Source organism: Polypterus senegalus, chromosome 7, assembly GCF_016835505.1.
Source record: "Polypterus senegalus isolate Bchr_013 chromosome 7, ASM1683550v1, whole genome shotgun sequence".
NCBI classification, from domain to species: domain Eukaryota; kingdom Metazoa; phylum Chordata; class Cladistia; order Polypteriformes; family Polypteridae; genus Polypterus; species Polypterus senegalus.
In genome coordinates this window covers 30,203,296-30,214,957 of record NC_053160.1, presented here as the reverse complement: position 1 = coordinate 30,214,957, position 11,662 = coordinate 30,203,296, and the positions used below count along the sequence as shown (strand labels likewise).

At 41.4% G+C, this 11,662-nt stretch overlaps 1 protein-coding gene across 1 annotated transcript in view; it reads left to right on the top strand.

Moving 5' to 3' along the window:
* Positions 1–466: 466 nt before the first annotated feature.
* sv2ca (synaptic vesicle glycoprotein 2Ca) overlaps positions 467–11,662 on the top strand; it is a 316,083-nt gene continuing 304,887 nt past the window's right edge. The window contains exon 1 of the mRNA XM_039758413.1: positions 467–907. The gene's annotated coding sequence lies outside the window, so the exon portion shown is untranslated. The remainder of the gene's footprint in view (positions 908–11,662) is intronic.

Sequence of the window (11,662 nt, the reverse complement as noted above, 5' to 3'; positions counted from 1 at the left end):
GTACATACAAACAAAATCTTTACATTGAATAATAATTTATGTATTAAAAGAAACCGAAAAGTCCTAGTATGGCAATGACTGGAATGTCACTTTTAGATTAATTGATACAATCGTTAAGCTTTGCTCTGGTAGAAATGTGACATAGGTGGGGTCTGTCGCATATGATCCAAACACGACCTTTCAGATAGCAGCACTTTACAAATACAGTATCCTGGACTACCAGTTGGTCAGAGAGAAACAAGTTTTAATATCTTTTAACTGGTTGAGTTGAATTCAACCTGTAAATAATAAAGTGGAAGCACTATGAGCATTAACAGGAATACGAGACTTTTGCAAACACCTTAACAACACATTTCTATTTGGTAGAACTGGCGCTTCAAAGTTTACATGAAGCGTAACGGCAATCGACCCCTAGAATGAAATCACACTGGATGGCAGACAATTTCTGCAATAAAGGGAATTCAATACATTAACGAACGTCAGAATGTAATTTTAGGTTTATTTGTCCCGTTCATTATTTGATCACTTTATTAATTCCTTAAGGATTTTTTTTTTTTTTTTGCTTTTATTGGGTAGAGCCCTAGACAACCCCCTCCCCACCCCGCCCTTTTCGTAAGCTTGATTATTCCATTAGTCGGGATTGCCCAGTCCACGGGCAGGGAAACAGTTTATTGATTGCATTTTCCGCCATCCGCACTCCTTATTCATCTCTCTGCCTCTTTTCTTTTCTTCTGCCACTGCAGAGGCAGAACTGCAACGTCATAAAAATCCAGCGGTAATTTCTCCACCAGTAGCGGCCATTTTACTTGAGGATACCAGCACTTTACTCTTTAAGAATCTCCGATAGCATTTCCTTTGTATGTGTGCGAAGAAGCTCTGACGCCGCATCAGCAACTCCTAAGCCCTGGTAAGTGAACGCACTTATTTCCTTCTCTTTGTCTGAGCGCTATGCATACTCACCTCTAGCGCTTAGCTCGTCCGGCTGGCTTCTTTTAGAAATTGCTCACTATATTAACATCTTAACTCTTATTTAAAAGCGCAGACATAAAATAATGGGTTTTATGCCACTATTAGTTACTTATTCGCATGTACTCAGTAATCTGCCTTAATTCATCTGAAGTTTTATTTCGCAACGAACTGACATGTCCTCTTAGCAGAGGATTTAACTTGGCTTCCGATATCTTGAACTTTGTTCTTTATCTTCATTTGTACTCGAAACGGTCTTGACGACTTTCCTGGTGATTGTGCAGTGGGAAAGTGAAGAAGCAGTTAAAATAAGCCGCTCACGAGTCGCAGAGATCTTAAAATCGTCCCGCGGCGTGGGCTTCGTACCTGTCAGTGCTCAGGGACTTTTATCTGTAACAACCTTTCCACTTTATTTTAATTCAGATGTCATGATGATTGTTTGTTAGAGGTTGGGGAATGGCTTAACAGTAAAAACATAAAAAGTGATTATTTTTTTCACCCCGGAATATATGTATGTAAAGAGCTACGGAATAATGAGACGTGAAATTCGCCGAAATGAGCGAACGAATCCACAGAGAATAGAAGTTGTTTTGTGAAGGATACTTTTGTTTTGGGAAAGACTGCACTGCATGAATGTCTTATTTTATTTATAAAAAATAATTATTATTGTTATTAACAGCCACGAAAGATTATACAACAGCTAAGTTGCGCTTCGTTTCAGAACACTTTCAAACTTTGTATTTTTTTACGATCAAATGGCAGCCACATGCATACAACGCGCTAATCATTTGGGATTCTTATCCTAATCTTTACAGTTTTAAAATAGTAATGTCTGCTTTGTTATGCTGCGAAATTGTATGACGGTTTTCTTCCACTAAAATGATCTCGCTCAGAGAGATCTTCCTTTGAACCGTCTGCAGTGCTTCTTTTCGAACAAGACCCAAACTGCACTGTTCTGAAAGTTCACTTGTCACCGAGCGCAGTGAGCCATTACGAAAACTGCAGGTGCTGAGCTGACATTGAAGAGGCTGACTGCATGCATAGGCGTTTCAAGTGCGTCATCTGAAATATGTCCCCGCATTTATTTGAGCTCACACACGACAGAGCACGACGCTGCAGGTAGCGAGTGAGTCACGCAGGAGTCTCCCAGCATATTGATTCCGAGCCACAATGTCACTGCAAGAGAAATCGTGTTACTGACGGCAGCAGATGTCACAATCTACCCGGCATTACCCGTTGTTCAGTCATTCGATCTGTCTGGGAGACGATAAAAAGGCACTACGTGACAAATGGAGAAGAAAGACACTATATCATAAAAATAGTAGAAAAGAAGCGTATTAAAAACTGATACGAAAGGCACTATACAATAGAAATCGTTTGATAGATAGTTACTGTATTACATGTAGATAAAACAGACACTATACATTAGAAATAGTCTGATGAAAAATGAACTATAATAGATAGACTAAAAAGTGAAGTATATGATAATGATATTTTTGCAGCGCTTAAAATGAAAGAGTCAATTCCGAAGAACGGACAACCCTGTAGTTAGACGCTCGAGGAGTTTGACGGTTGTTTATGTCGGTGTGCGCACTCGAGCCCATGGGATGCACCACGAAGAGAGCCTTTAGTTACACGTGTAAGGCACTATATTACACGGTGAAATCGCCGGTGTTAAACAAACTCTTAAGTCTTGTGGAAGGATACTATTCCATGTTTAGTTGCGGACCCTTTCAAATAACCGGGTTTTCGGGCTTTAGGTAAGAATATTCGGTAGATCGAGACGTCAACTACTCCCGCCTCAAAAAGCGTATGATCTGTATATCAAATTCGCACAGGTAAATATATTTAATATTAATGTCTACGAAGCCTTAAAACGATCGTTTACGTTTTAACTTAAGCTTGAGTCGAAGTGTTCAAAAAGTTTTACGAAGCGCATCGTTACTGAATGTGTGACATGCGAGCATCTATAAACTTTGACATTATAAGTTATCCGTTGTAAGATGATTGGTTTTATCACTGGTGACTGCAAAGCAATTACTGTTTTCAAAAGTGCTTCACTTTATACCCGTGGTGTAAATACACTCCCGAACATACTGGTTCTGTAATGGCGCTTTACTGGGTTGTGTGGCTTCTCGTAGAATCATTGCTTGACAAAGAACAATTGAATTCTGGGAAAAGGGTCTTTGCAAATTTAAATTGGTTCTTAGGACTTTCAAAATGTTCATAATATGTGGACAAAACAGAAATATTTAATATGTAGTGGGCTATTTACCTAGCAGAATACAACTGATCAAGAAAACCTCAACATAGATGTGTTATTGAATGCAGCAAGAGTCCCTTTAAAATCGGGACCCATTGGTACTTCGTACAACAGTTACCATCTAGCCATGGGTATTCAGGGAGCCTGTCATGGATCTAAATTAATAAAGGTTCTTTCCAAGATCCTTCCTATTGACGGTTAATGGTTCCCCTATGGGATCACCAGATTCATTTTATTTTTAAGAGTGCTTAAGTACAAAGTAAGGTGGCGTGGAATTAGGATTTTCTTATTTAAACGTTGAAGTGTTTACTTTTTGTTATAATAATATTATTAACAACTGCAATTTGGTTGTCGCCTTTATTCAGGGTGACTTACCACATCCGATATTCAATTGATTACATTTATTTATTGGAGGTGAAGGTGAAGTGACGTGTATGGTCACACAGCGTCAGCAGCAGGATTTGAACCCAAAATTTCGGAGTTTGAATCCAAAGCCTTAAAAACAGGGACGTCCAGGATGCATAAATGCATAATTGGCTGAGATAGATACAGTAGGTAGATAGATAAGGTACTATATAGACAGATAGATAGTTGAGAGTATGGAAGTAAGATAAAAAGTAGGTATTAATGTTACCCGAACGTTGATTTAAGTATAATCACGTTTAATGAATTTCCCCTTGGGATTAATAAAGTATCTATCTATCTATCTATCTATCTATCTATCTATCTATCTATCTATCTATCTAATTGTAGATTGTATATATTTCTAATAAATCTATCCTATATATCATGTTAGAGTCAGCTATAAATAGATTTTTTTTTTTTTGTAAATTATAGCATATAGGATCGCACCATTTAGGCGTCGCCTCTCCACATTTCGTACTCACTGTGACGGCAGGGTCGTCTTTTTATTAGCTCTTTTGATTAAACAGAATCTCAGCCCGGGCGTCCCGTCGAGGGTTGACTGCCGTTTTCCGCTTTACGCAGCTGAAATGAGCTGCGACCGTGAAATGCCTAAGCGCGTCATAGCATTAATAGGTACATTCAAGCCATATCGATGCCCCTGTACATTTTATATGTTCCTCTCTCAGTTTAAAAACGTCCCGTGCCGCCAGTCGGCCCCTCACTGTTCCTATAGTTCTCACAGACGGCTCTGCTCTGTCCGGCATCTGACATGAGAGATTCCCTCGAGGTGTTTTCCCCAGCGAGGCTGCGCTAAAGACTGGGAGGGAGCTCTTCTTTGATAACGGCAAAAAAAAAAGACGGCAGATCCATTCCTGTTTTGCGTCATAAACCTTTGTTTATGTTGTACAAGCGTTACAATGATGAAAATAACATCTTTACTACACACACTTAATAAACCATTTCAATACATAATTTTACAGATAATACATTTGAATTCATTGATGCCTTTTTCATCAGAAGAAATGTAAAATGACTAAGTTAATTAAGACACGACTGCATACCCTGCACTATATGGTGTCTGCAGTTTGACGGTACAATGGACTGAACAGAAACAGAGTAGCGATTTTACAGGACGCCGTAGCTCAGGCCGCCACATAGCAAACTCTGAAAAGCACCAGTTTCTTACTGGCACTTTACTGGGTTGTGTGGTTCTCTTAATAATCAACAATTTCGTTCTGCGAAGGGCTCTTTGCCTATGAAATTGATTGTTTAGGGTTTGAATAAAGTACCCCATATATGAACAACACAGAAATCTTTACTGCCTAGCAGGCTACCTAGAAAGATACCAACATACCAATAAAACCTGAACTGTGTAATTGAAGTAACAAAGAGTCCTTTTAAAATTAGGAACCCCTTGGTATTTCACAAAGCTGTTATCTGTTCCTGATTATTTAGGAAGAGTCTTAGGGATCATAGTAAAGCAAAATTTTTTCTGGAACCTTCATGTGGTTGGGTCTTTTGAGAACCAAAAATGGATTCTGTATGGCATCACTCTGAAGAACCACCGTGGCACCTTTATTTTTAAGAGGGCACAGGGACATGAATGACATCAAACAGCTAAGGCAGTACATTGTAGATAGCAAGTGAAGAACATCACTTGAAGAGAAGCCCACCGAATCAAGAAGCTAATTAAAAGGGCAGGCTCAGTTATGGGTTGTACACTGAACACCCTAGAGGTCATGGCACAGGAGAGAATGAAAAAAACAAAACAAAACAGTGGCGTCATGAACAATGCTGAAGATCATCTCTCTGACACACTAACATTGAGGACTTTCAGCTAACAAATTATTTGACAGAAGTGTGTCAAGAAATGCTACAGGGGCTCCTTTATACCAACAGCAATCTTCTTCTTCTTCTTTCGGCTTCTCAAGTTATGGGTTGCCAAAGTGGATCATCCTTTTCTATGTCTTCCTGTCCTCTACATCTTGCTCTGTCACACCCATCACCTGCATGTCCTCTCTCACCACATCCATAAACCTCTTAGGCCTTCCTCTTTTCCTCTTACCTGGCAGCTCTATCTTTAACATCCTTCTCCCAATATACCCAGCATCTCTCCTCTGCACATGTCCAAACCAACACAATCTTGCCTCTGTGACTTTGTTTTCCAACCGTCCAACTTGAGCTGACCCTCTAATGTCCTCATTTCTAATCCTGTCCATCCTCGTCACACCCAATGCAAATCTTAACATCTTTAACTCTGCTACCTCCAGCTCTGTCTCCTGCTTTCTGATCAGTGCCACCGTCTCCAACTCATATAACATAGCTGGTCTCACTACCGTCCTGTAGACCTTCTCTTTCACTCTTGCTGATAAACCGTCTGTCACAAATCACGCCTGACACTCTTCTCCACCCAGTCCACCCTGCCTGCACTCTCTTTTTCACCTCTCTTCCACACTCCACGTTACTCTGTACTGCAATATACCTGCATAATGTCCCACTGGGACTGCTTATTCAGAGGTTTTCTTTCTTTTTAAAATTTCTCTCATTTTTAGTCATTCTGGTGTGTGTTCAGACCAAAGCGTGTGCATCTATCTATCTATCTATCTATCTATCTATCTATCTATCTATCTATCTATCTATCTATCTATCTATCTATCTATCTATCTATCTATCTATCTATCTATCTAAGTTATTTTGTAAATTCAAATCGATGAGCTGCTTAAGATTTGAGTGAAGCATATTCGTAATGTCGTCTGTTAACTACAGTAAGCTTTATTGACTTTTAATGTCTTCAGGTAAATTACTGTAACTTATGAAGAGAGCTCGATGTGTGCTGAACTCAGGTCATCATTTACAGGAGACACGGTGTAACTTTTGGTAACTGGTTTGATATTTATAAACCAGTGGTCTTTTTTTCAATATTTACTGATTATGTATAAATACTTAAATCGTTGTTTTGCTTAGAATGTCTGAAATTTACATATTTATTAACTATGTATATATAGATAGTTTTGTTTTTAATGGCTGAAATGTATGTTTTTTTTTTTAATTTATGTACTGTACTCAAATGAGTGAGAAGGTCAAAGTTACGTCCCATCTCTGCCAGTTCTGTCTTAACCCTTGAAAGAATGCTCATGTTGGATTTCACACTGGGAAGCAAGCTGACACTTCCTATTGGTCCCATGGTACGTGAAAGTGTTATGCCCCTGCCAGAAGGGGGAATTATCTGATGTGCACTTCTGGACTATCTGTTGCCAATATTTGCAGCACTGATTTGGGACTCTCTGACCATAACGCAGTATTTTTCACTGTCTCACTGCCTTTACCTCCTCTTACCTGTAAACAACAAATTTCTTACAGAAACCTTAAAAATATCTGTCCCTCTATCCTTTCTGGATCCATTTCTGATCTTTTACTGTCTGCACCTATTCCGTCAACACTAGATAGTCTTGTTGACCACTATAACTCAGCTCTTCATTCAGCATTAGATAAAACAGCTCCTTTAAAACATACTGAGGTTTCCTTTAAACGTTCAGCTCCTTGGTATAACTCAGAATTGCGAACTATGAAAGCAGCTGGCCAACGCCTTGAGAGAATGTCACAAAGACTGGCCTCACGTGCACATCCAGGCTTTCTCTGACCACCAAAGAGCTTACAGAGAAGCACTAACTGCTGCTAAGAACTCACACTATGGCAGAATAATAGAAAGTGGCCACGATAACCCAAGGGTTTTGTTTTCTGTAGTTAATAAACTACTCGAACCTGCATCTGGCCCAACTACCTCTTCTACTGAAGTCTGTGAGGATTTCCTCCACTTTTTCCGTAACAAAATTAAAGATCTAAATAATTCAACTAACATAAATACATCATCTGTTTATATCTCTCCCTGTTTTCCCACTCCATCCAGCTCCTTCTCTAAGTTCTCACCAGTCACATCTGCGTTTGTTAATAACCTGCTTTGTAAGATGAGGCCGACTACTTGTGTACTGGACCCCATCCCAGCACACTACTTAAATCCTGCCTTCATGCCATAATCCCAACTGTTACAACAATAATAAACTCATCCCTTGACACTGGCTCTGTGCGCTCACTTTTAAAATCGCTTCTGTAACCCCAATGTTAAAAAGTCTGGTCTTGATGCTGACAATCTTAACAATTTCCGCCTATTTCCCACTTACCTTTCCTGTCAAAGCTCTTGAGCGTGTTGTAGCCTCCCAGCTCACCAATTACTTAACTCTAATAATTTGATGGAACCCTTTCAGTCTGGTTTCAGGGTGCAGCACAGCTGTGAAACTGCTCTGCTACGGGTAACCAATGATTTGCTTATGGCAGCAGACTCTGGACAAACCAGCATATTAATTCTGTTAGACCTCAGTGCAGCATTTGACACTGTCAGACATGACATTCTACTGTCCAGAATGGAGAACATGCTGGGTATCTCTGGCACTGCCCTCCAGTGGTTCAAGTCCTATCTGACTGATAGGCAAGAGTTTGTTAGTCTTGGCAACAGCAGATCCAGCTCAGCGCCAGTCACACAAGGAGTTCCTCAGGGCTCTGTCCTCGGCCCTCTTCTCTTCTGTATTTATATGCTTCCCTTGGCCATATTATTCGTAGCTATGGACTGGGCTATCATTTTATGCAGATGATACTCAACTCTACTTCAATGTTAAAAGTGGATCTTCATCAGAGCTTTCTCAGCTCACAACCTGCCTTAGTAAAATTAAAACCTGGATGGAGCAGAACTCTTTAAAATTAAACTTCAACAAAACTGAACTCCTGCAAATTGGGGCTAAAATACAACTTAATAAAATGAGCTCCTTCCCAGTCAATCTTGGTGGTGATCTCATCAGACCTGCCTCTACTGCAAAGAATCTTGGTGTCATTTTTGATTCCTCCCTTTCTTACTCCACCCACATAAATCACATTAAGAAACTTTCTTACTTTCACCTCCGTAACATATCCCGTGTTCGCTCCTTCCTCTCCTTTTCTAATGCTGAGAAACTTGTCCATGCTTTTATCACATCCCGCATAGATTATTGTAACTCGCTGTGGCAGGTGCCCTTCTAATCTTATATCACAGCTCCAGCTTATTCAAAACTCAGCTGCAAGAGTCCTTACTTGAACCAGCAGCAGCGAGCACATCACACCCATCCTGCTCCATCTTCACTGGCTCCCTGTGTCTTACAGAATTGAATATAAAATCCTACTAATAACCTACAAAGCCTTAAATAACCTCGCCAAACTACATCAGTGAACTTCTCCATCACTATGTGCCTGCCCGCCACTAAGGTCCTCTGATTCTGGCAATCTTGTTGTGCCCCACACTAATCTACACTCCATGGGTGACAGGGCCTTCAGCTGTATAGCCCAGACTCTGGAATGACCTACCGAAATTAATCAGGTCAGCTGACTCCATGAATTCTTTTAAAAAACAACTCAAAACTCAACTGTTCAGGAAGGCTTTTAGCTCTACTTGACTTCATTCCCCTTCTCTCAGTTTACCTCTCTGTCAAGATGCTCTTGTAACCTGTATGTGTGTGTGTGTGTGTGCTGGACCATCAATTCTGTTGTCTGTTAGGCTTTCTCTGAATTTACTGTCTTAAATCTTCTTTATTTATTTATTTGCTTTGTACTATGCTATATACTGTATACCCTGCCGTTCTTTCTTATATTCTGTAAGTGCCTTGAGCATGGGAAAGGCACTATATAAATAAAATGTATTATTATTATTATTATTATTATTATGATTATTATTATTATGATTAATGTGGACGCTGGCCCGGACACAGACAGACGGACAACGGTTTCTCACCCAACACACCCATTTATATACAATATTTACAATGTTCGTGCACTCACAAACCCCAGTGCCTCCAGCACCGATTCCCCCAATGTCCAGGCCACACAGTTCCACTGCCTTTCTCCTGGCCGCCTCTAGTCCTCCCTCCAGCTCCGTCCTCTTCCACCCGACTTCTGCCCTGAATGAATGGAGACAGCCCCTTTTATATGGTTCCCGGATGAGCACCAGGTGTTCCCGGGATTCCTCCCTTGGCCACGCCCCAGTGTGGCGGAAGTGCTGGCTGTCCTCCCGGCAGCTCCCCGGGTGTCTCCCAAAGTCTTCCCCCCATCACTTCCTGGTGTGGCGGAAGTGCTGGGGCAACAGGCCCCCAAGGCATTGGGGCGCATCCTGGCGGTGACCACAGGCCCCTACAGGGTGGAGCTTCCATGCCCTGTACCCAAGGCCCCCAAAGCAACCAGGAAGGCAGCCCCCACATGGTCCCAGATGGGCGCACGGCCACTTCCGGTCTTCCAAGGCATCCCGGCCGGGTCATCGCCCCTGGCATCCACGACATTAACAAATCTGGCTCAACATACCATTTCTTCCCCCAAAAGACTCTATCTGCACACCCCCTGAGCTCCAGTCCGTTGAGGAGGTTGTCGCCTTACATTATACATTAGTGATGATGCCTGCTTCCACTATGGTTAAGATTAGGGGTGGGGAAGGGTTTTGTGAGTCAAGTGGAGTAAACCAGGTGACAAAAACCTGCAATCCAGTTGGCTGTCCAGCAGAATGACTGAATCGGGAAGCTGCGGAGGTCCGCTCCTGGACCCATCTCGTTTCCTTAGCAGTGAGAAAAACAGGAAGAGCACCCCCATATTACATCTGGCAGACAGCCCCAATCAATTACCTAATCACCTATAAACGTAGCACTGCCAAGATTGATTTCAGAACCACTAACACAACAGAAATGTCTGTTTGTCAGTGTTCAGGACTTTACCCGTCTGTATACTATTGTTCTCTTATTTAAAAAAAAAACCATACAAACTTCAGACTTGAATTCAAACTGCACTAATATACCCATTTCATGCAGTATAATACTTAAACTACTTTTAAACCTGAAATACTTTTGCTATAAATACACAATTCATCAGCACTAGACATTTCTGTTCAATTTTATTCCATATTACAAAGCAAAGCCTTGTAAACGTTTGGCCTAAAGAGCGCATTGAATTGTATCAAGGCTAGAATGTTTCTCCACATTAGGAGAATTAACTAACATTTTCAGCTCGGAGCAGAGCTCAGTACTGTGGCACTTTATTTGGAATGAACAGTGGTCACCGTAGCCTTCTAGTGAAAATTCATATAGCTCACCGTGAAGAGGGTCAGCCCAGAGCAGTGCAGCTGAAATGGACACGAACGAGGATAACAAGCCATAATTTACTTCAGGAGCCCAGTCTTACATCTGAGTATGAATTGAGCTTTCCTTTATTTTAAATCATATCTCCATCTTCCCAATACATGCATGGATGGCTGAATAATGATATCAGATTTCGGAACATTTCTGCAGTTACCACATTGTAAATTCTGCTGGTGAAAAGCGATATTACATTTCAATTTCTGTTATTATGCTTGAAGGAAGTTGAATGCGTCAGTGCAGAGTGTACAGCTGAGGCTCTTACAAAATTCTCTCCATGGCAAAAGGAAAACACATAAAATAACGTTGTCAAACACGCTTAGTCCAATTCGGGGACATCGGGGGCTGCAGCCTATGCCAGCATTGCAGGGTACAAGGCAGGAAAGCAGTCTTGGATAAGACGACAGTCTGCTGAAGAGCCCACTTGCGCAATTTTAGAATAAATATTGAAAAACTGCATATAAAACTGAATATAAATATTCTCTGGATCGGTTCGCAGCTGTGTGTGTAGCAGCTGGGATGGGAATCAGCACCTCCAAATCTGAGACCATGGTCCTCAGCTGAAAAAGGGTGGAGTGCCCTCTCAGGGTAGTGAGATCCTGCCCCAAGTGGAGGAGTTCAAGTATCTCGGGGTCTTGTTCACGAGTGAGGGAAGAATGGAGCGTGAGATCAACGGGTGGATCGGTGCGGCGTCCGCAGTGATGCGGGCTCTGCATCGGTCTGCCATGGTGAAAAAGGAGCGGAGCCGTAAGGCAAAGCTGTCAATTTACCAGTCGATCTATGTTCCTACCCTCACCTATGGTCATGAGCAATGGGTATTGACCGAAAGAAC